General features: G+C 45.4%; 1 long non-coding RNA gene and 1 pseudogene across 1 annotated transcript in view; one reads left to right on the top strand and one right to left on the bottom strand.

Moving 5' to 3' along the window:
• LOC120932905 overlaps positions 1-11694 on the top strand; it is a 30440-nt gene extending 18746 nt beyond the window's left edge. The window contains exon 3 of the long non-coding RNA XR_005748040.1: positions 11410-11694. This is a non-coding gene — a long non-coding RNA (uncharacterized LOC120932905). The remainder of the gene's footprint in view (positions 1-11409) is intronic.
• On the bottom strand, positions 6695-6874 carry LOC120933959 (annotated as a pseudogene).
• Positions 11695-20932: the final 9238 nt, after the last annotated feature.

The following is a 20932-nucleotide window of genomic DNA, read 5'->3' on the forward strand; positions in this document are numbered from 1 at the left end:
GTGTGTCAGTCATTTATGAACACAGGCAGTAACTGTATAGACAACAGGATTATCATAACTGTGCCTGAGCCAGCATCTCAGTCCAGGAAGTAGATGATGTCTCTGGGTGATGCCTAAACAAAGTTACTTCTTGAGATCAAATCACTTGAATCACATTGTCAGGAGGAGTACTGTGTTCACTGTGAGGTAATAAATTCTTGCAAAGTGTACACTTATCCCACGTACACATGATCAGATTTTCAGATGAAACAAGTCCGATGGACTTGTTTCATCGGAAATTCCGATCGTGTGTGGGCCCCATCTGACTTTTCTTCCCTTAAAAAATAGATCATATTTTAAATTCTTCTATTGATAAAAAATCCGATGGGAAATTCCGATCGTCTGTGTGGAATTCCGTCGGAGAAAAATCCATGCTTGCTCAAAATCAAGTCGACGCATGCTCTGAAGCATTGAACTTAATTTTTCTTGGCTCGCCGTGGTGTTTTACGTTTTACTGCGTTTTGGACGATCGGAATTTAGTCTGACAGTGTGTATGCAAGACAGCTTAAATGAAATTCCAATGAAAAAATCTGTCGGATTTTAGACCATCGGATACTCCGATAGTGTGTACGCGCCATTACACAGTACCTAGCATGCATGTAGATAACATAAAAAATATCAGCTGCTAGGTCCACTTTAAAATAAACTTGACACAAAACTGAGCAGTTCAAACTGAGAATATGATGAAAATAAGAATATCAAAACTGCAAGTTCAAATGATCAGAAGATTCAGAGGTAGAGACAGGTGAAGGTGTCTGCAAAGCTTAAATACTACTGAACTAGGCCCACCCCTCCTATGTCTTCTAAATGGTCCAATAATGTGATGGGTATCATTGTTGACCAATAAGAAGGTTTTAGAGGTGGGATGAAGGCCAAGTCTTTGACGTTTTACAGAAGTCACGTTTTATGTACATCTCTGGATTTAGTGTATTACAGTTTTTCTCTATTGTTTTGGCTCATTTCTTGAAACAGAAATTACATTCTCAAAACTCTAAGATCATTTGGCAAAACAGTCTTAGGGCCATATTCTCAAAGAATCTCCGCCTGCCTCGCTTAGGGCACTTACACTCCGCTGTCCCAACTTACTGGAGCAGGTGTTGTATTCCCCAACCACTTGCTCCATAAGTTGGGACAGCGGAGTGTAAGTGTCCCGGCGTAGCCTGGCGGATCTCCAAGGGGGCGGCTTCTATTCAAATGAAGCGCGCCCCCGATGCAAAAGAACTGGGCATGCGCCGGGCTGCAAAAAGCCCAGTGCGCATGCTCCAGTTCTCGGCGGAAAACGTCAATGACGCCGACGTGTGCGTCATTGACGTAAAGTCGTATTCAAGAACGACTTACGTAAACGACGTATCCGACGAAAAAACACGACGGGGACCCGACGCCATCCGTAACATGGCCTACGCGAGACTTGCGGAAACTTACCCCTCATATAGCAGGGGTAAGTTTCCGCTTACGCAAACGACGTTAGCGACGGTTACGCGACGCAAACTCGTTCGGGAATCGGCGTAGAAGGATCATTTGCATATGCAAATGACTCCTTCACGTAAATGCCATCTAGCGGCGGCCGGCGTCATTGCATTTAAGATCCGCCAGTGTAAGATGGCGGATCTTAAGTGTATCTATGCAAAAATGATTCTGAGAATCAGGAGCATAGATACACTGGCCTAAAATGGGAGTTACGATGGAGTATCTGACTTACTCCATCGTAACTTCTCTGAGAATATGGCCCTTACAGTTTAGCACAACACTATAACTCACGTGCAAAAGCTCATATCTCTCCCAAAACTGATCACTCATGCTTCAAAACCGTATTCATTTCCCATATAAAGAGTCAGTGCCCTCAAAATGGCAAATATTTTTCTCAATTGCTTTGGCTCATTTCTTGATACAGACCGGACGTTCTCAGCTCTCTTGGTACTTTTGCCAAAATAACCTGGATGGTTCGGCACAACACCATGGTTCACCTTCAAAAGTTCATATCTTTCCCAAAACAGTTCACTCATGTGTCAAAACTAAATTTCTTTCTCATTCAAATAGTCAGTGCCCCCAAAATGCTTCATCCCTTTGGCATTGTATAAGCACTGCAAGTCAAAATGTTTCAATGTTTTCTCTCTATGGCAGAGAACCATTGAAATATCCCTCATGTCCACCTTTCAGTCTTAGCCCAGTCCTTTATTGACAATGGTTACTGTACAGTTTTTGTCTAGCTAACTGAATACAATTGTGTATAAAATTGAAAAAAAAAAGAAAAGATTTTAGGGTAAGAGTCGCCTCCAAGGTTTGACATCACACACTGCACTCATACTGCCAAGGAAAAATTACTTTACAGTATTGTAACCATTATCATTCACACACAAAGTACCGTATTTATCGGCGTATACCGCACACTATTTTGCCCTGAAAATCAGGGCAAAATCGTGGGTGCGCGGTATACGCTGATACCCGCTTTCCCGCCACGAGTTTGAATGCTGCGCCGGCATATACCAAGCGCAGTACACTCGTGTATCTTCGGGCAGTCTCGGCGCCTCTCGCGCTGTTGCCAGTATTCAAACTTGGCGCGGGAAACGAGCGGGGAGGACACGAGGATGCCGCAGAAGGACGCCGGACCCGACGAAGAGGACACCCGAAGCCGCAGACGGACACCAGACCCGACGAGGCCGCCGATGGACGCCGCGCAAGACACCAAAACTGTAAGTAAAAAAAATAACTTTTTTCCACAGGATTCGCGGCAACTTTAGGGGTGCGCGGTATATGCGGGAGCGCGTTATACCGCGATAAATACGGTAACTTCGATACTTCAGAGTAAAAAGAAAATGTATACAGCATAATAAATACGGAAATATAAAAACACAAACATGAAACAAGGAAAATTAAATTTAGCCTACAATGCTGTAAATAAAGCTGGAGTTTTACAACTACTGTAAAATCTCTTCACTGGTCGCTGTCCTCACCCTCCCTCTCCTGTCCACCGTCCTCACCCTCCTGCCCATCCACACGCTGCTGTCTGTCTGGCCACAGATTTTCGTCAACATCACAGCGTATATTCTCCCTTGCGATGCAAAGAGGGAAGAAATGGCGTGCATGTTGCAACCATCCCCTACACTGATCTGTAATATCCTCACAGGCAGCGTCCATTGCATGGAGCAGGGACCTCTGATCTTGAGCCAGATGCTCATACACTCTCCACCTCCAAGCGGAGAAAAACTCCTCAATAGTATTGAGGAAAGGAGAGTAAGGTGGTAGGAACACCATATCCATCCTTGGATGAGCAGTGAACCAGGCCCTGATAAGCGGGCCATGGTGAAAATTCACATTGCCCCATATAATTATATTTTGTGGTAGGTGAGGCCCTATGAGACCTCTCTCATTTTCAGGGATCAAATCCAAATGAAGGTGGTCCAAGAAGATGAGGAGCTTCTGTGTATTGTATGGGCCAAGACAGGGGATGTGAGTGGCCACACCATTCTCAGAAATGGCAGCACACATAGTTATATTACCCCCTCGCTGGCCTGGGACATCCATCGTGGCCCGGTGGCCAATAAAATTACGGCCACGTCTTTGGCCCTTGGCCAGGTTGAAGCCAGCCTCATCCACATACATGGGTATGTGAGAGGTCTCGTTTCCTTCCAGTGCCATTATTCTCTACAATAGAGTAAAAAAGGAAAACATCAAATCAGTCATACAGAAGAGTCATACACTAGAGTTACAGACAGCTACATAGGAATGTTCTATGTTCCACAAGTTCAATATACTAATGGCCAGTATTCCAGTGGTTCCAAACCTGGGGTACATGTTCTTCTCAGAATTGGGGACCCAGTCGAATACTGGGGCCCCGCCACAGCTTTAAATGTTCCGGGCCAACATGGTCCCGGAACCAGGAACACCGCGTGGCACGCGCACCCCTGTCTGGTAGGCCATCTCGCCCGGGGGCCGTGATGTGTGGTCACCCTAAAGGTGGGTGTCACCTCAGGAAAAGAACCCCGCCTCAATGGCGTCTGCTCCAGAAGTACCCTCCCCCAGCATGCCCCGCGAGAGAAACTCCCTCCCGATTGACTGCTGGCAAGAGGCACCCCAGCCTGGACTCCACTGTCGGTGGTATGACACTTCAGCAACCACAGAATGGACCCGCAGCACAGCCCAGCTGAAACAGAGACCCTTTGTAAAATTGCAATCAGAATCAGAGTCAACTACACTCTGATTATCCCTTAACTTTTACAGTAATAGCACCGGTACATGGAAGTACACAGGCGCTACATCTACAATATTTTTCTTGTCATTGTTAGTATCATACGTAACATCCCACTGAGGTAAGATACTGTTATACTGTAGGCCTATCACACACACACTAAATGAATATGTAAATGAAAAAACATATTTGTTGCTCTATGCACAGTGTCCTGTCCTATACATTATATAATTCCATCATTGATTGTGAGGCCATGGTTGATGACATGGTCTATAATTGTGGCCCGAATTTCATCAGGGACAGCATGGTGTCTTCATGCTCCTCAGCTTCTTCCCCCTATTCCACCACCACACACCCTTACTCCTCCTCCTCCTCCTCCTCCTCTTCTTCTTCCTCGAGCAGACAGTTGCCATTGTTCATTTACTTGGCCAGGTGACTCCATGTTCAGAAATTGTACTGTTCCTGCATGGTCAAGCTCTATATATACATATTTGGCAGCATTCACAATCATGGACAGCACCTGTCGGGTACAGTAACTAAACATACTGTTTGATTGGTCATCTGAGACCAACTCCTCCTTCGTTAGTCAAGTTCTAGTTGCACCCGACTGTCAATTGCTGTTATCATTTTATCAAATGTTCCAAGAGATTCATATATGGTATTCATGGTATTATGTTCCTGAATAATTTTGACAATTGAACAGACTATTGTGCATGTGATGACTTAAACAATGAAATGACGCTGACACGTTTTGGAGAGAACGACCATTAGACTGAAGAAATGACAATCAGTTTAGATCAACAAGATCTATTCAATTGGAAATTGTGCTAAATGTAGGCTACTTGTACTAAATCATTTGAAAAATGTACTAAGACATGGAGACATGTACTGAGACATTTGCAATTTGATGAAATGAATGAGAAATGCCATTCAGTTGTGAACAATTGCGAAGTGGTTTGGAGATTTGTCCATGTTGTTTTGAGAATGTCATTTCTGTTTCAAGAAATGAGCCAAAACAATGGAGAAAAACTGTAATAGAGAAAATAGACGGTATAAGGGGTTACACATCCAAGCAGTAAATAGCAACATTTAGTGAAAGACCCAAACACAAAACAAGTAGACGGGGCATTGAAGGTGCAATTTAGATCACACATAATATAAAAATGTAATAATAAATGTTATCTTGATTCAGGTTAGAATGTACAGTATAAAGTTAAAAGCTCAAGCCACAGCCCATATAAAGAATAAACTTGTGATATACCATTACATATGCCCCCCCATATACAGGTGTCCTATTATCACCAGTGTTCCCTCGTACCAATTTTCAAATTATCCTATAGAAATACAAAAAATACACTATGCTATGGATTAACCGTGTTCTACAGTGAGTAATGGAACACCTTCTCGACGCGTTTCACACAGCTTTGCTTCCTCAGAAGAGATGGAATGAATATCAGATGTAATATCTGAAAGAAGAAATATTGTAGCCACTAGGTGAAAAAATTGTCTCCATTATGGATACACTACTGGATGTACCTATGGTTTAAACCAGGAGCTTTCACTGAAGGTGTGGGTGGAGCTAGGAACAGGTGGAGTAGCTGCACTGCTTGGGTTGGCTCAGCTTCAGGGAGGTAAGCCGGCAGTACTGCTTTGTAAGTGGGCACACAGGGCAAACCGGACAGCAGGTGGAAGGGGGTGCAGATAAAAGAACAGATCCTCCTGCAGCACAGCCAGAGGGAGAAAGCCAACAGCGCTTCAGGGGAATCTACAAGGCAGTAGTCACAAGGCAGTACAACCAGCCCTCCACAAAGCAGTACAACCAGCCCTCCCGTTCAGGTGCCTGGGTCCCACGTTTGAACTGATTGAGCCTGGGCCCAGTACAGGAGGGCCAACTGTACTGCCTTATCAGCGACTCTGGTTATAACCCCAGTCAAATTTTTTTCACCATCTGTGTCCCATTGCGGAGGTTTCCCTTCACTTCCTGTCCCAAAGTCAAACAGGAAGTAAGGGTAAATACCTGAAAGTTAGGGGAATTCCTTGGGGACCCCTAGGTCACAGAACTAGTGACCCCATTGGAAGATTTGCCTTCTTTTACTTTTCTGGGGATAACACAAAATTTGGGGATTTTCTTTTACTTTCACTTTCAATGACATATAGAGAGGGTGGATCTCCCTAATGGGTCATAGACCGCAATAAAAAACTGACAGGTGTCCTAATCCATCTCCACTCTATTCAAAATTAAAAAATTATACTTTATGCCCCCATTCACACTGAACAAGTAGGAACCTATGGAGATGAAGAGTCTCCATCGCTCCCATTGCTCCCACCTAATTATATTCGGCGGTACCGGCCAATTCCCCTTAATAACACCGAAAAGAGGCAGGCTTTCCCAACCGAAAAACTGAAAGGGGCGTATACTACACCAATCCAGGCCAGAAGGCCAAGGATCCCGGCCCTTCAGCTTCGACCTCATGTTTCTCTGTCCCGATCAGAAGGCTTTCACCTCCATGCCAGCAGGTTCTGCATCTGCCACTGCAATCCCTTTCCACCTCGCCGTGTACTAAGGACGGTTAGAATAGCGCCCCCCCTACTGGCAACTGATAAGAACAGATACTACACTTGATCTTAGCCAAAAGGCCGAGAAGTATTTGATAATGAGCTTGTATGCGATGCATAGTAGCTCATCATGCCTTTGTCTTGCATCTTTTTTGTTTGTTTTTTATATGGGTTTACAACCACTTTAATGTACGAGAGAAAGCCCTGTGTAACCTCCAAATGAATAGTACCTCTCTGACCCAGCGCTGGGCTCCTGGGTAACCAAATTCTAAGCACCAGAGCTGTAACTTGGGAGAAAGGTCATTGAAGCACCTGCTCCATGGCATCTGGTAGCCAAATGGAACTGTAGGACTTTGAAGATCTAAACCTAGTAAAGGTATTTTAATTGCTACCCGTGTACATTTGGGCAGGAAATTCCCCTTACTTCCTGTTCGGACACCTGTTCAACAGTCAGGAAATTTACAGATTTTCTTCTCACTTTCTGTTAGCTAGACAGGAAGAAAGAAGTCTCCCAAATAGAATGCTAACCTTTTTTCAATGCCGGGACCAGGTCATCCAGTGCCCTGGGCAAAGATGCCAAACTGTGCCCTCCTCCTTCCCTTCGTCCGTCAAGAACGCGGTGACGTACAACACTACGACGAGCCGATAAAATGAAGTTCAATGCTTCCGAGCATGTGTCGAATTGTTTCCGACCATGCGTCTGAATTTTACGCGTCGGAATTGCTACAGACAATCGTATTTTCCGGTAGGAATTTTTTTCCGTTGTAAAATTTAAGAACCAGCTCTCAATCTTTTGCTGGCGGAAATTCCGACAGCAAAAGTCCGATGGAGCATACACACGGTCACAATTTCCATTCAAAAGCTCACATCGGACTTTTGCTGGCGGAATTTCCGATCGTGTACGGGGCATTAGGGTCAGGGTGCCCCCATCCCTGCAACAAACCACCCCGCCCAGGGCTGCCGTTCCTCCTGCCCACCCCTGTCCATTGCCACTTATTTCCGAAAATAAAAATAAAGAATTTAATTAGAGTGAACTTTATTAGTGGATAATTATAATAAGATTTCTGTCTAGTAACACTAAATCCCGACCACAGCACTACCTGCATGGAGTTTGCATGTTCTCCCTGTGTGGATTTTCTCCGGGTACTCTGGTTTCCTCCCACACTCCAAAAGCATGCTGGTAGGTTAATTGCCTCCTAGTATATGTGTATGAATGTCAATTAGGGACCTTAGAAGGTAAGCCCCTAAAGTGACATTAACCACTTCCTGGCCACCATATAACAAAATGACGGCCGGAAAGTAGTTTTATTATCCTGACTGGGCATCATATGACGTCCAGCAGGATAAGCCACTAGCGTGCTCCGGGGGGGAGCGTGGTGATTGGTGGTTTGACACACCGCATCTTCGATCCAGGTAAAGAGCCTATGACGTAGGCTCTTTACCATGTAATCAGCTGTGTCCAATCACAGCTCATCACATGGTATTCAGGAAGTGCCGTTTATCGGCTTTTCCTCTATTCATGCTGACAGGCGCAAGCAGAGGAGAGATGATCGGCTGCTCTCCTGACGGGGGGTGGGGGGGTCTGCACTGATAATCAGCGCTGAAAGATGAAAATCGGACTGGGCAGTAAGGGGGTAAGTATTTAAGTGGTTAAAGTTTTTTTTTTTTTTATAACAAACATGTTATACTTACCTGATCTGTGCAGCGGTTTTGCACAGAGCAGCCCCAATCCTCCTCCTCTCGGGTCCCTCACTGGTGCTCCTGGCCTCTCCCTCCTGCCTAGTGCCCCAGGAGTAAGCAACTTGCTATGGTGGCTAGGGCTTGGGAAACAATCGGCTTGAATCGTGAATCGAGATGCAAAGTCAAATCGATTCAGATTTTCAGAAAATCAAATTTTTTCCCCCCAGGACCGGCGCTGACACCGCGCAGGTCCTAGAGAGCTGCGGGCAGGAGTTTTTAGGCAAGACTGCGGCTTCGACCTAGACTGCGAGCCCGGACGCCGTGGACTAGGCCGAAGTCGCGGCCTCGCCTAAAAACTCCTGCCCGCAGCTCCCCAGGACCGGAACGGTGTCCATAAAAAAAAAACTAGATTTGAATCGTAAATCGAATTTTTTATAAAAAAATCCCTGTTTTTTTAGGGGAAACATATCGGCCAGCTCTAATGGTGGCACCTGAGAAGGCTCGCTCCCGAGCCGCTGCTCTGTGTGTCCATTCACACACGGCACACAGCTTGGCCCCTCCCCTGCTCTCTCTTTATTGGCTCACTGGCTGTGATTGACAGTAGCGGAAACCAATGGCTACCGCTGCTGTCTCAGCCAATGAGGAGGGAAAGACCCGGGAGAGCCAAGGCTTTCGTGCACATCACTGGATCGAGAAGGGGGCTCAGGTAAGTTATGGGGGGGCGGGGTTGCACACAGAAGTTTTTTTTATCTGCATGCATAGAGCCTTTACAACCAATGGCAGGGACTGATGTAAGTGCATAATATACTGCATATGTAAATAGCTGTGTAAATTGACAGCTGTATATAGGTAGCTGTAATAGTAATTGGTATATAGTTATCAAGAGATTGATATATAGATAGCTGTAATAATAATTGGTATATAGTGAGGTATATAGATAGATAAATAATTGAAGTGTAGATGGATGATGAGACAGATAAAGCACACTTGATGATAGTTATTAAGTGATACAGAGAGACAGATGGATGAACTAGGAAGGGAGGATGGATGAAGACGGAGAGACAGATCAAGCGATAAAAAGATAATTGATAGATGGAAGAAGAAGAGAGAGAGAGAGAGAGATAAAGTGGACTTGAGGATAGTTGTGAAGAGATAGAAGGATGGATGAAGGAAGACATAATGAATAGATGGATAGACAGATATTATCTGGGTCATAGTGCTGCTATTTGATATCTAGATCTCTTAAAAAAACCAGTAACAGCTGTCCTTTCATATCTGTCATTACTGGCGCTCGCTGACAACACCGCGCTCCGACGCAGTAGTAAACCCAAAAGCAAACATTTACTATATTGTAGCTTACCAACAATTAGAAATTATGGCTGCCATAGATTTCTTTTTTAGACTTTCTTTTATTTTCACCTGGTGATCAAGCCAGTAAGTCTGGTGTCTTTTTTTTTTTAACCACTTAATGACCGCCGCATGTATATATACGTCCACAGAATGGCACGTACAGGCATATGGGCGTACATGTATTCGTTTCTAGCCGCCCCCTCGCGATCGCTCCCCGGAGCTGAAGAACGGGGAGAGCCGCGTGTAAACACGGCTTCCCCGTGCTTCACTGTGGCGGCTGCATCGATCGTGTCATCCCTTTTATAGGGAGACACAATCGATGATGCCAGACCTACAGTCACACCCCCTACAGTTGTAAACACACACTAGGTGAACCCTAAGTGTCCATGCACACGATCACGTTTTTTGGCGTTTCAAAGCAGTTGGGTTTAGGGCCGTTTTTCCAAACCCCAAATTTTGGGTTCAGAAGCTTTCAGCTTTTGCGTTTTAGACGATCGCGGCAAAACGCTGCGCAATTCGCGGCAAAAACGGGCGTTTTAAATGCCGGTTTTTGCCTTTGAAAAGCTGAGATTAGAGGCGTTTGTAATAGCGTCTCGTGTGCATGGGGCCTAACTCCTTCAGGGCCCCCTGTGATTAACTCCCAAACTGCAACTGTCATTTTCACAGTAAACAATGCAATTTAAATGCATTTTTTGCTGTGAAAATGACAATGGTCCCAAAAATGTGTCAAAATTGTCCGAAGTGTCCGCCATAATGTCGCAGTCACAAAAAAAAAACGCTGATCGCCGCCATTAGTAGTAAAAAAAATTTTTTTTATAAAAATGCAATAAAACTATCCCCTATTTTGTAAACGCTATAAATTTTTCGCAAACCAACCGATAAATGCTTATTGCAGTGCCCGAGTGCCCAAATGGTCAGTCCGCCCCTGGCTGACGCTGTATATACAGTATATACACACGCGCTTGTGCGTTTGAGCTTTGGGATGCACACCCTAATGCAAGAGTCTGCGCACACCACTGGTTACCGACCAGATCACCAGGTGAAAAAAGAGGGGAAATACCCTTAAAAAAAAACGAATGCAGCCACCAAATCTAAGAATTGGTAAGCTGCAATATATTACATTTTTAGTTTTGGGTTTATTACGACGTTTATTTTTATCGTACATGGGTGTGGAATGGCGACATTGCCAACTAAAATTCTCTATATGAAAGCCCATAGAGCTACGTATATATGGATAAATAAGCGCTTGCTCTTCCTTCCCATCTTGTTCAATGTTTCAGCGACACGGAGCGCGGCGATACAACACACAGTAGATAACACAGTCACAATGAATCCTCTGGGATTCGGCGGCTCGTTGCAACAGAGGAAGTGGCTGCGATGAGAATGGTACATTGAGGAACTTGTAGAGATGACTTAATTCACAGTCTGTTCTCTCCTGACACATTGTGTAACAGAACACTGGGGGTTTGTGTAGGAGGCCGGGGGAGGAACGCACTGCTGACATTTCTGTGTTTGTCTTCTCCACACAACAAGAAAAGTGGGGGAATCCTGAATCACCAAACTGCTCTTTTTTTTTCCCCTTTTTTTTTTTATTTTAGAAACTCCGGCGTGGGCGGTAAAGTGACTCAGTGATTTCCATTCACTTTTAACAGAGGACGGCTCGCGGCGTTTACAGACGGCACGTCAAGATCGCCCAGCTCTGAATACCTCAAAGGATTCATTCACGTTTATGATGGAGTAGAGCATAAAGGAAGATTGTATCAGTCCATCGCCTATTGCTTGAGCAGTCATTGATGCTAATCAGCGGGAACAATAAGTCAAACTGCCGACTTACAGCTGAACTCCAGGCAGATATAAAAGACACAAATCAATTCAGCTCTGTATTCATTAATATATCATTAAATGTATTTTGTTTTTAACACAAATCAGTGTATTTACCTGAATTTGACCTGGTATCAGCCTATTACAGGCCCCTGTACAGCATAGCTCAGACTGGGAGAAGGAGAAGCAGCACAAGTTGTGGTGCAAGAAACATGCTGATAAGAGGAAAGAGCAGAGTGACAGAAAGATGAGCTTCAGTAGATCAGTCTTCTGCTTTTTCTTTCACTGTCCAGTCACAAACTGGGGAAGAAGGACGAGATCTGCAAGTGTAGCTAAAAGTGTTATTAAACCCAGGACCCTGCATTCACTATATCTGGTCTCAGTACACTGAAAATAAGGGCAAAATTGTGGGTGCGCGATATACGCCGATACCCGCTTTCCCGCGCCGAGTTTGAATACTGCGCCGGCATATACCGAGCGCAGTACACTCGTGTATAGTCGGGCAGGCTCGGCTCCTCTCGCGCTCAAGTCCTGGACGTACAGGACGTGAGCGCGAGAGTAGCCGAGCCTGCCCGACTATACACGAGTGTACTGCGCTCGGTATATGCCGGCGCAGTATTCAAACTCTGCGCGGGAAACGAGCGGGGAGGACGCCGCAGAAGGACGCCGGACCCGACGAAGAGGACACCCAAAGCCGCAGACAGACGCCGGACCCGACGAGGCCGCCGATGGACGCCGTGCAAGACACCAAAACTGTAAGTACAAAAATCTTTTTTCCACAGGAATGCGGGTCCACTTTAGGGGTGTGCGCTATACGCCGGAGCGCGCAATACCCCGATAAATACGGTAAATACATTTTCTCATCAGCAGTATACAGCAGTTATCTGACTTTTAATACTGTCTGGTCAAGCACTAGTTAAAGCTTGTAAGAGGAATTTTCATTCTCCTTTGACTGTCCTATGACTCTGCAGGACCCCTGACCCGCCGTCTGGACAGTGCTGATTGGCCATGTGCTAATCACATGCACTCTCCTAGAAAAAAAAACAAAAACCTCTCCAGCAATACACACCAAACTGAGCATGTGCATAGTCAGGGCCATCTTTAACCACTTATCGACCAGCTGCCGTTGTTATACGGCGGCAGATTGGCTCTCCTGCACGATTCGCCGTAACTGTATGGCGGCTCGCACATGCGCAGTTGCGGGTGTGCGCCTTGCGCCTGCTGCACACTGTGGGAGTGTGTCTGCGGGTCGGGTGGACTTGACGTTCACAGGCGACCCGCGATCGCATAGTACAGAGGCAGAACGGGGATCTGCCAGTGTAAACAAGCGGTTCCCGTTCTGCCAGATGACATGACAGAGATCTACTGTCCCCAGTGATCGGGAACAGTGATTTGTCATGTCCCAGGTAGACCATCCCCCCTACAGTTAGAACACACTGAGGGAACACACCTAACCCCCTTGATCGCACCTAGTGTTAATCCCTTTCCTGCCAGTGTCATTTTTACATTGATCGGTGCATTTTTATAGCACTGATCAATGTAATAATGTCACTGGTCCCCAAAAAGTGTCATTTGGGGTCAGATTTGTCCGCCGCAATGTCGTAGTCCCACTAAAAGTAAAAACAATAAAAAAAAACATAAAAGTCCCTAAATCTACCCCATAGATTGTAGACATGATAACTTTTGCGCAAAGCAATCAGTATATGCCTATTGCGATTTTTATTACCAAAAATATGTAGAAGAATATATATCAGCCTAAACTAATGAATAAATGTGTTTTTTTATTTATTTGTTTTTGGATATGTATTATAGCAAAAAGTCAAAATTGTCACTCTTTGTTTATAGCGCAAAAATTAAAAACCGCAGAGGTGATCAAATACCACCAAAAGAAGCCACTATTTGTGAGAAAAAAAGGACATCAATTTTGTTTGGGTACAGCGTCTCATCGGGGCTGAAGTGGTTAATATTGATTGGGCCCTGGGCAAACATTTTCTTGCCCCCCCCCCCCCTCCTCCATTCTGAGACATACAAAAAAATAGCAGGTAGATTCAAAATCAGTTTACTGCAGCAGATGACGCATTGAAATTGGTTGCCAGAGGTTACAGCCTATCTTTACCGCTCACTGATTAGTTGCTACAGGTTACTGCACATTATTATCGCTCACTGATTGGTTGCTAGAGATTACAGCACATCATTACCCCTCACTGATTAGTTTACGAGAGATTACAGCAGATCACCACTGTTCACTGATTGGTTACTACATGTTACTGCACATCATTGCGACTCACTGAGCAGTGGAGCAATCCCAAATAATTGAGCAAGTAAAACGGCACATATACACTTACTTCAGGAGAGGGTCAGAGATTGCAGACATACTACAGGAGAGGGTCAGAGACTGCACATATTGTACAGGAGATGGTCAGAGACTGAGGACATACTGCAGGAGACAACCAGCGACCGCGGACATACTAGAGGAGATGGCCAGCGAACTTTCAGCAATGCATACCTTTACAGTTAAATGACACAGCTCAAGGTTTTAAGATAACAGTCAAGTATTCTATGGGTGTAAGGACATACCTGGCCAGCCGTCCAGGGGTGGGGCTCCCACTCTGATCTCTGCTCATACTACTGCTGCTCCCTTCCGAGCATACATGCTGCATGGTGCGGGGTTGGGGCATCAGTTGAGCTACCAGCCCCGCCTCCTCTATACTGGCTCGGGAATACAGAGATCTGGGGGTGGGGCTCCCACTCCGATAACTGCTCTCACTACAGCCGCTCAGTTTAGAGCATACAAGCTGCGTGAGGCGGGGTGAGAGCGCTAGTGAAGCTCCCGGACCCGCCCCCTCTGCTGATCAGGCTCAGGAATACAGCCTCTTGTGTCCTGGCAAGTGACACGCTCAGGGCTTCCACTGATTCTGCATTATGGTGAGTTAAACTTATATTACAATGTAATAATATAAATAATGCGCTTCAATCATCTTGACACCATATTAACCATGGTGCCGTGATGATTGAAGCGCCAACACCAGGTGTTTGGAGTATGTTTATCTGTTGATTGTTAATCTTTCTTGAATACACATTGCTATTGTAGTGTAGGATCTGGGCCTGCTGTCCTTCCATTCCTCTTTCTTTCCTTCCTTCATTCTCTCCTTCCCTCCCTATCTCTTTCTTTCTCTCTCCCTTTCTTTCTCCCTCCATCCCTCATTCATCTCAGACTCTAGCCACATCCCTTTAAGCCACGCCCAATATTTAGTTTAAACCAGGACCATTTTTAATAAGACTCCGCCTACAGACAAAAAAGTGTACCTATAAAGTATTTGATAATGTTGGAAACTATGAGCTTATCTTCTGCTATTTACTTTAAATTCCAAAGGACTACATATCCCATGGTACCTTGCTGTTTGTTAGCAGTCATTCCTATACTGACTCTGCCTCCTCTCAGCTCCTCCTCTCAGCTCCTCTGTAGTTCAGAAGGCAGGCTCTGTGAAATGTGTGGCACAGCAGTGCCCACCCACAAGGAGTGGTAAATACGTGTCACAGAATTTGAGAAAGTAAATGTGTAGGATCTTCACAAAGTAAGTTTACAAACTTTAAAATTGTTCAGATTAATAGATGTAGGCTAAAAATAAATGAAATATAATGCGGAAATGAATACATGATTTTACATTATGTTTTAGGAGTTGATTAAAATGAATATATTAAAATAAGCTTCTAAAACAACTAACAAATTGACAGTAACTACAACTCTGAGATGAATTATATGGCTCTATAACCTAGCTGCCGACAGATTTAACATTTTCAGTTTCCGTACAATGTTCATTGCCCCCTTATGGCAGCAAGCTCAAAACAGTGTGCATTGCCGCTGTGTGCAGAAGCTGGCTGGGTGATCTATGTAAAACTGTGTAGAAAAATTATTCGGAAATGATAAGAGCTTTGCTTAAGCATAAAAAGCATAATTAAAATAATATGTTATGATAAAGTTTGCACTTCCAGCAATCAGCGAGCTGTAAATCTGGCGATGTGCCCGCTGGAATGGGTGTAATGTATACGCGGCAGAAGAAGCTCCCCCGGGGACCAGCAGATGCATGCTACAACGAGTGCGCACAACAGGTCCTCCCTACGGGGCAATAGGCAAAATCTGAGATTCACCAACTCAAGATGGTCAATGCTCAAAGGTGGATTGGGACCCACAGCTGTAACATTTGTTGTAATATACTAGTGCACATGTTGATGTGAAATCTTTTGGTCCCCCAACTGGTTTAAAAATACTCATATTCAATCCAGAGCTGTCACCCACAGTACTTCTTCTCCGCCACAAGAGGTCCTCTGTCTTTCAGGTTGACTAAGGCTGGCCATAAACTATTCTATTTCCTTTAAATTTAGCAAAACCATATAATATGAGGTCAAACCTAAATACTTTAAGTTTGTATGCAATCAGGCAGGCCCTTGTACTAAACAGATGAAGGTAAATCTAAAGGAAATTGAATAAGAAAACTGTATAGTGTATGGCCAGCCTTACGATGTTCTCTATCTAAACTCCGATGGAATTCCTCTGAAAAAAGTCCAATGGGGCATACACATGGTCGAAAGTCTGTCTGACTTTTTCCAGTGGAAATTCCGATCGTGTGTACGGGGCTTTAGAGCAGGGGTGGACTGGCCATTGGGACTACAGGGAGTTTCCCGGTGGGCCGATGGCTCAGTGGGCCGGCTTCAGTGACAGTGGACCGCTGCCCCCCCCTCCGGTCCACTGTCTCTCCCTTCCCGCAGCACTCACCTCCTCTCCCTCCCCACAGCGCTGACCTCGGGGGAACAAAGTAGCAAGGGGGAGGACCAGAGGAGCAGGGACGACGACAGAGGAGCATGGGGGAGGGGACAGACAGCTGACTCAACATCTATGGCCTGGGAGTTTCTCCCTTCTGCCTAATATTGTCCCATGAGGGGGGGCACCGAACTGATTCTTTGACCCGGGTGAAATAATGTCTAGCTTCCCCACTGGTACTGCCTATAAGAGTACCAGTACCAACCGTTCTACTCTAATGAAGTAGAACGGCTAGTGGCTAGTGAAGGGGGAGAGGGGGCTTGGGTGGCCGGGGGGGGGGGGGGGGGGGTGCGGGAGTTGTCCGGCCACCATAGGAGAGACATGTCAAAATAGGCCAGTCTGGATGAAGTCCAGGGCCAAATTTCTGTCCCAGTCCAGCCCTGCTTTAGATTGTTTCCAGTGCAAGACCTAAAAAGGATCTTCAGTCTCTAGAAAAAAAAGTAAAATTCAGCAGCTACAAGTAGTGTAGATGCTGACTTTTAATAAAAGGTCACTAAAGGCCCATACACACGATCGGATATTCCGACAACAATTGTCCGATGGAGGTGTTTTGTCGGATAATCCGACCGTCTGTATGCTCTATCAGACAATTGTCGGAATTTCCGACAACAAATGTTGGATGGTCATGCTCTCAAATTGTCCGACAACAAATGTGTTCTGTCGGATTATCCGATCATGTCCGTCGGACTAAAATCCAAAGTACAAACACGCATGCTCCAAACCAATGCTAACCATCAGACAACATTAGCAGAAGTTGCCCAAAGAGTGGCGCTAAAGAGCTGAAAAACAACGTAGTTTTGAGTATGTTGGCTGAAGAAGTTCTGCCGTCTGTATGTAGAACAAGTTCACGGCCAATGCCCTTGGCACAAAATTCCACGGATTTGTCCGATGGAAGTCTGAACGTGTGTACGAGGCTTAAGGCTACATTCACACTTGTGTGACTTGTCACGCAACTTTGGACATCAAAGTTGCATGACAAGTCGTTCCCTCGTGTTTTGCAATGATAACCATTCATATATGCACGACTTGAAGTTGCAGCAAATTCGAAGTAGTTCATCCACTACTTTGGTCCGACTTTCATGCAACTTGAGGGCCATAGACTTCAATGTTAACCCTCAAAAGTTGCATGAAAGTCGTACCTAAATGTTATACAATGCAACTTGTGTGCAACTGTTGTCCATTATCACTGGTCAAAGCCAAAGTCGTATCCAAATTGCACCCATCTAAAGTTGGGTCAAAGTTGCATCACAGTTGCACCAATGTTGCACTCCAAAGACAAGTCCTGAGTCCTGAGTCGTAGAAGTGTGAATGGAGCCTTACTTGTCTTGGCATCCAGCACTGTCCTCACCCAGGCCGGTTTTTCGCCACCCTTTGGGTTCCCGGCTCAGGCATGTTTAGTGTTAGAAGACATTATAAATGGCCCTTCAGCCTCTTGGGACCTGTGACATGTCCCTAAGAGGTTGCGGGAAGTGGGGGAGAACATCCGCTGGGAAGCAGGAGCAGGGGGATAACTTCCGGAAGAAGGAACGATCACCTGCCAAAACTAGGTACCCACTCCCCCCAAAAATATAAACTTCCAAGATTATGGGTGGGGATGTAGGATTCCTATAAACGTAACTTCCTGTTCAGGATGAGTCAGTATTTTTCCTTCAATCAGCAGGTTGAACAAAAAAAAACTGACGCTTTCCCAATCTACACATTTGAAGTGAATAGGGGAATCCTCCCCTCTTTGTCTTATTATTCTGGCTGTGGGGAGACTTCCTCATCATCACAATACACCGATCAGCACTGCAGGCTACAGCCTGCAGTGCTAATTGAATGTTTTTTTTTTTTACAGGGCTGTTGAGCAGAAATTAATCAGCAGATCGATTTCTGTTCAACCACAGTGGCCCTACATGGATTGAAATTTGGCCTGGTTCCTACTAAACTTGGTTGAATTTTGATCCAGCTTCAGGGAAATACTGTGGATGCAGAACATCAATGGACACCATGGAAAGCCTAGGTATCCAAAAGGGACACTTAGTGGTGGGGAAGGGGAACAGCATGTTGCCAAGCAGGTACAAGTAATCAAGCAACTGTAACTCACTTCTAGTGCATACCTGGCAGCCAGGAGAAAGGATGTAAACAAACTCCAGGCAACTGGTATACCTAAATGCAAAACTTTGTTTTAGTTTTGGATAGATTGCAGAGGGATCAGAATGCTTGTCAGTTTTTATTGCTGTCTGGGTCCCTATTAGCATACCTCCCAACCGTCCCGGATTTCGCGGTAAATCCCACGGTCCCGCGATCAGTGCTCGAGTCCCGCGGAATTCACCCCCCCCCCCCCTGCCTATTAGGGAGATTCACCCTCTTCATTTGCCCTGTTTAACATTAATATTGAAAGTGAAAGTAAAAGAAAACCCCACATTTTGGGTCATCCCCAGAAAAGTAATAGTAATCTTCCAACGGGAACACTAGTTCTAGTGACCTGGAGGTCCCCAAGGAATTCCCTTCATTTGCAGGGATTTTCTCTGACTTCCTGTTTGGCTATGGGACAGGAAGTTAGCTGCTTCTGTGCCAGCCGCCGCAGTTTTACTGTGGCAGGTTGGCTCCCCTGGGCAAAAACGATATGACCTTTTGGCCACTAGGGGGTGCGCGCACCCGTGGCTCGCCGCCAGAGCTTATGCGAGTGTCCGGTGGGCGCGATCGCTCGTGGCAGAGCGAGAACGGGGATCTGTGTGTGTAAACACACAGATCTCGGTTCTCTCAGGCCTTGTACAGACGAGCGAACATGTCCGATGAAAACGGTCCGTGGACCGTTTTCATCGGACATGTACGCTCGGAGATTTTGGTCTGATGTGTGTACACACCATCAGACCAAAATCCCCGATGGACAGAGAACGCGGTGACGTATACGACACCGACGTTCTCTGACGCGGAAGTTCAATGCTTCCACGCATGCGTCGAATCATTTTGACGCATGTGCGGGATTTCGGGACGCTGGTTATACGTCATAACCAGCGGACATGTCCGATGAGTCATACTAACCATCGGACATGTCCGACGGACAGCTTTCCAGCGGACAAGTTTCTTAGCATGCTAAGAAACTTTTGTCCGCTGGAAACCTGTCCGCTCGGCCAGGAATCCGGTCCGCTTGGCCAGGAATCCGGTCCGCTAGGCCGTACACACGGTCGGACTTGTCCGCGGAAACTGGTCCGCGGACCAGTTTCAGCAGACATGTTCGGTCGTGTGTACGAGGCCTCAGGAGAGAGGAGACTGATCATGTGTTCATACTAAGTATGAACACAGAGCTCTCTCTCCTCCTAGTCAGTCCCATCCCCCCACAGTTAGAACACACCTAGGTAACCCCTTGATTGCCCTCTAGTGTTAACCCCTTCCCTGACAGTGACATTTATACAGTAATCAATGCATTTTTATAGCACTGATCGCTGTATAATTGTCGTTTGGTTCCAAAAATGCGTCAAAAGTGTCTGATCTGTCCACCGCAACATCTGTTCCCCATTGAGGAGATTTCCCTTCACTTCCTGTCCCATAGCCAAACAGGAAGTGAGAGGAAATCCCACTAAATAAGGGAATTCCTTAGGGACCCCCAGAACTAGGGTCCCCATTGGAAGATTTTCACATTATTACTTTTCTAAGGACAACCCAAAATGTGGGATTTTCTTTTACTTTCACTTTTAATGATAATGGTAAACAATACAAATAGATAAAGGGTGAATATCCTTAATGGGGGCAAAAATAGCAACAAAAAAAAACTGACAGGTGTTCTAATCCATCTCTACTCTAGCCAACAAAAAAAAAGTTTTGCCTTTAATTATACTTGAAGCAAAGGCAGCGTTATTAGCTCACTGGCAAGACTCTTCCACAAATGCAAGGCACATTCAGAAAAATTGCAGTGCATTTCTCATGTGTATTCATAAAATATTACCACTGTGAAGATGAAACACGCCCAATGATGCAAGAGTCGTTCTTATGTAACAGCTGGCAGTGCCATCCTCTTCTTCCGTAATGACATACTGTACTACAGTGTTTATATTATCATTCAGATATAAGCGTCTGTGAAAGAGCAAGAGCTGGATGATTCCCCCCCCACTAGGAAACATCATTTTGGATAGATTTATTTCTGCATTTTCCTCTGATTTCTGGGTGTCCTATAAAGTAGATGATCATGTAACAATGCAACACTGGGGTGGGTATGACCTGTTCAATGGTTGAACAAAGGTGGAGAGAAAGAACAGCCTTGGCACAATGGGCTAAAAAATAATATTAAAGTGTACCGTAATCATGACAAAGCACAAGCACCATTTGTGGATACAACCAATACATGAAGACACGGTAGGGCGTTACAGGGCGATGTCATGCCCAAAGGCTGTAGAAACTGTTTTAAAATCACTGATCGTCCTTAGTTTTATGACCACCCAGCTAATATTAAGTAGATCCCCCTTTTGTTGCCCAAATGGCATCCTGACCCATCAAGGCAT

This window comes from Rana temporaria, chromosome 3, assembly GCF_905171775.1.
Source record: "Rana temporaria chromosome 3, aRanTem1.1, whole genome shotgun sequence".
In the NCBI taxonomy this organism is placed as follows: domain Eukaryota; kingdom Metazoa; phylum Chordata; class Amphibia; order Anura; family Ranidae; genus Rana; species Rana temporaria.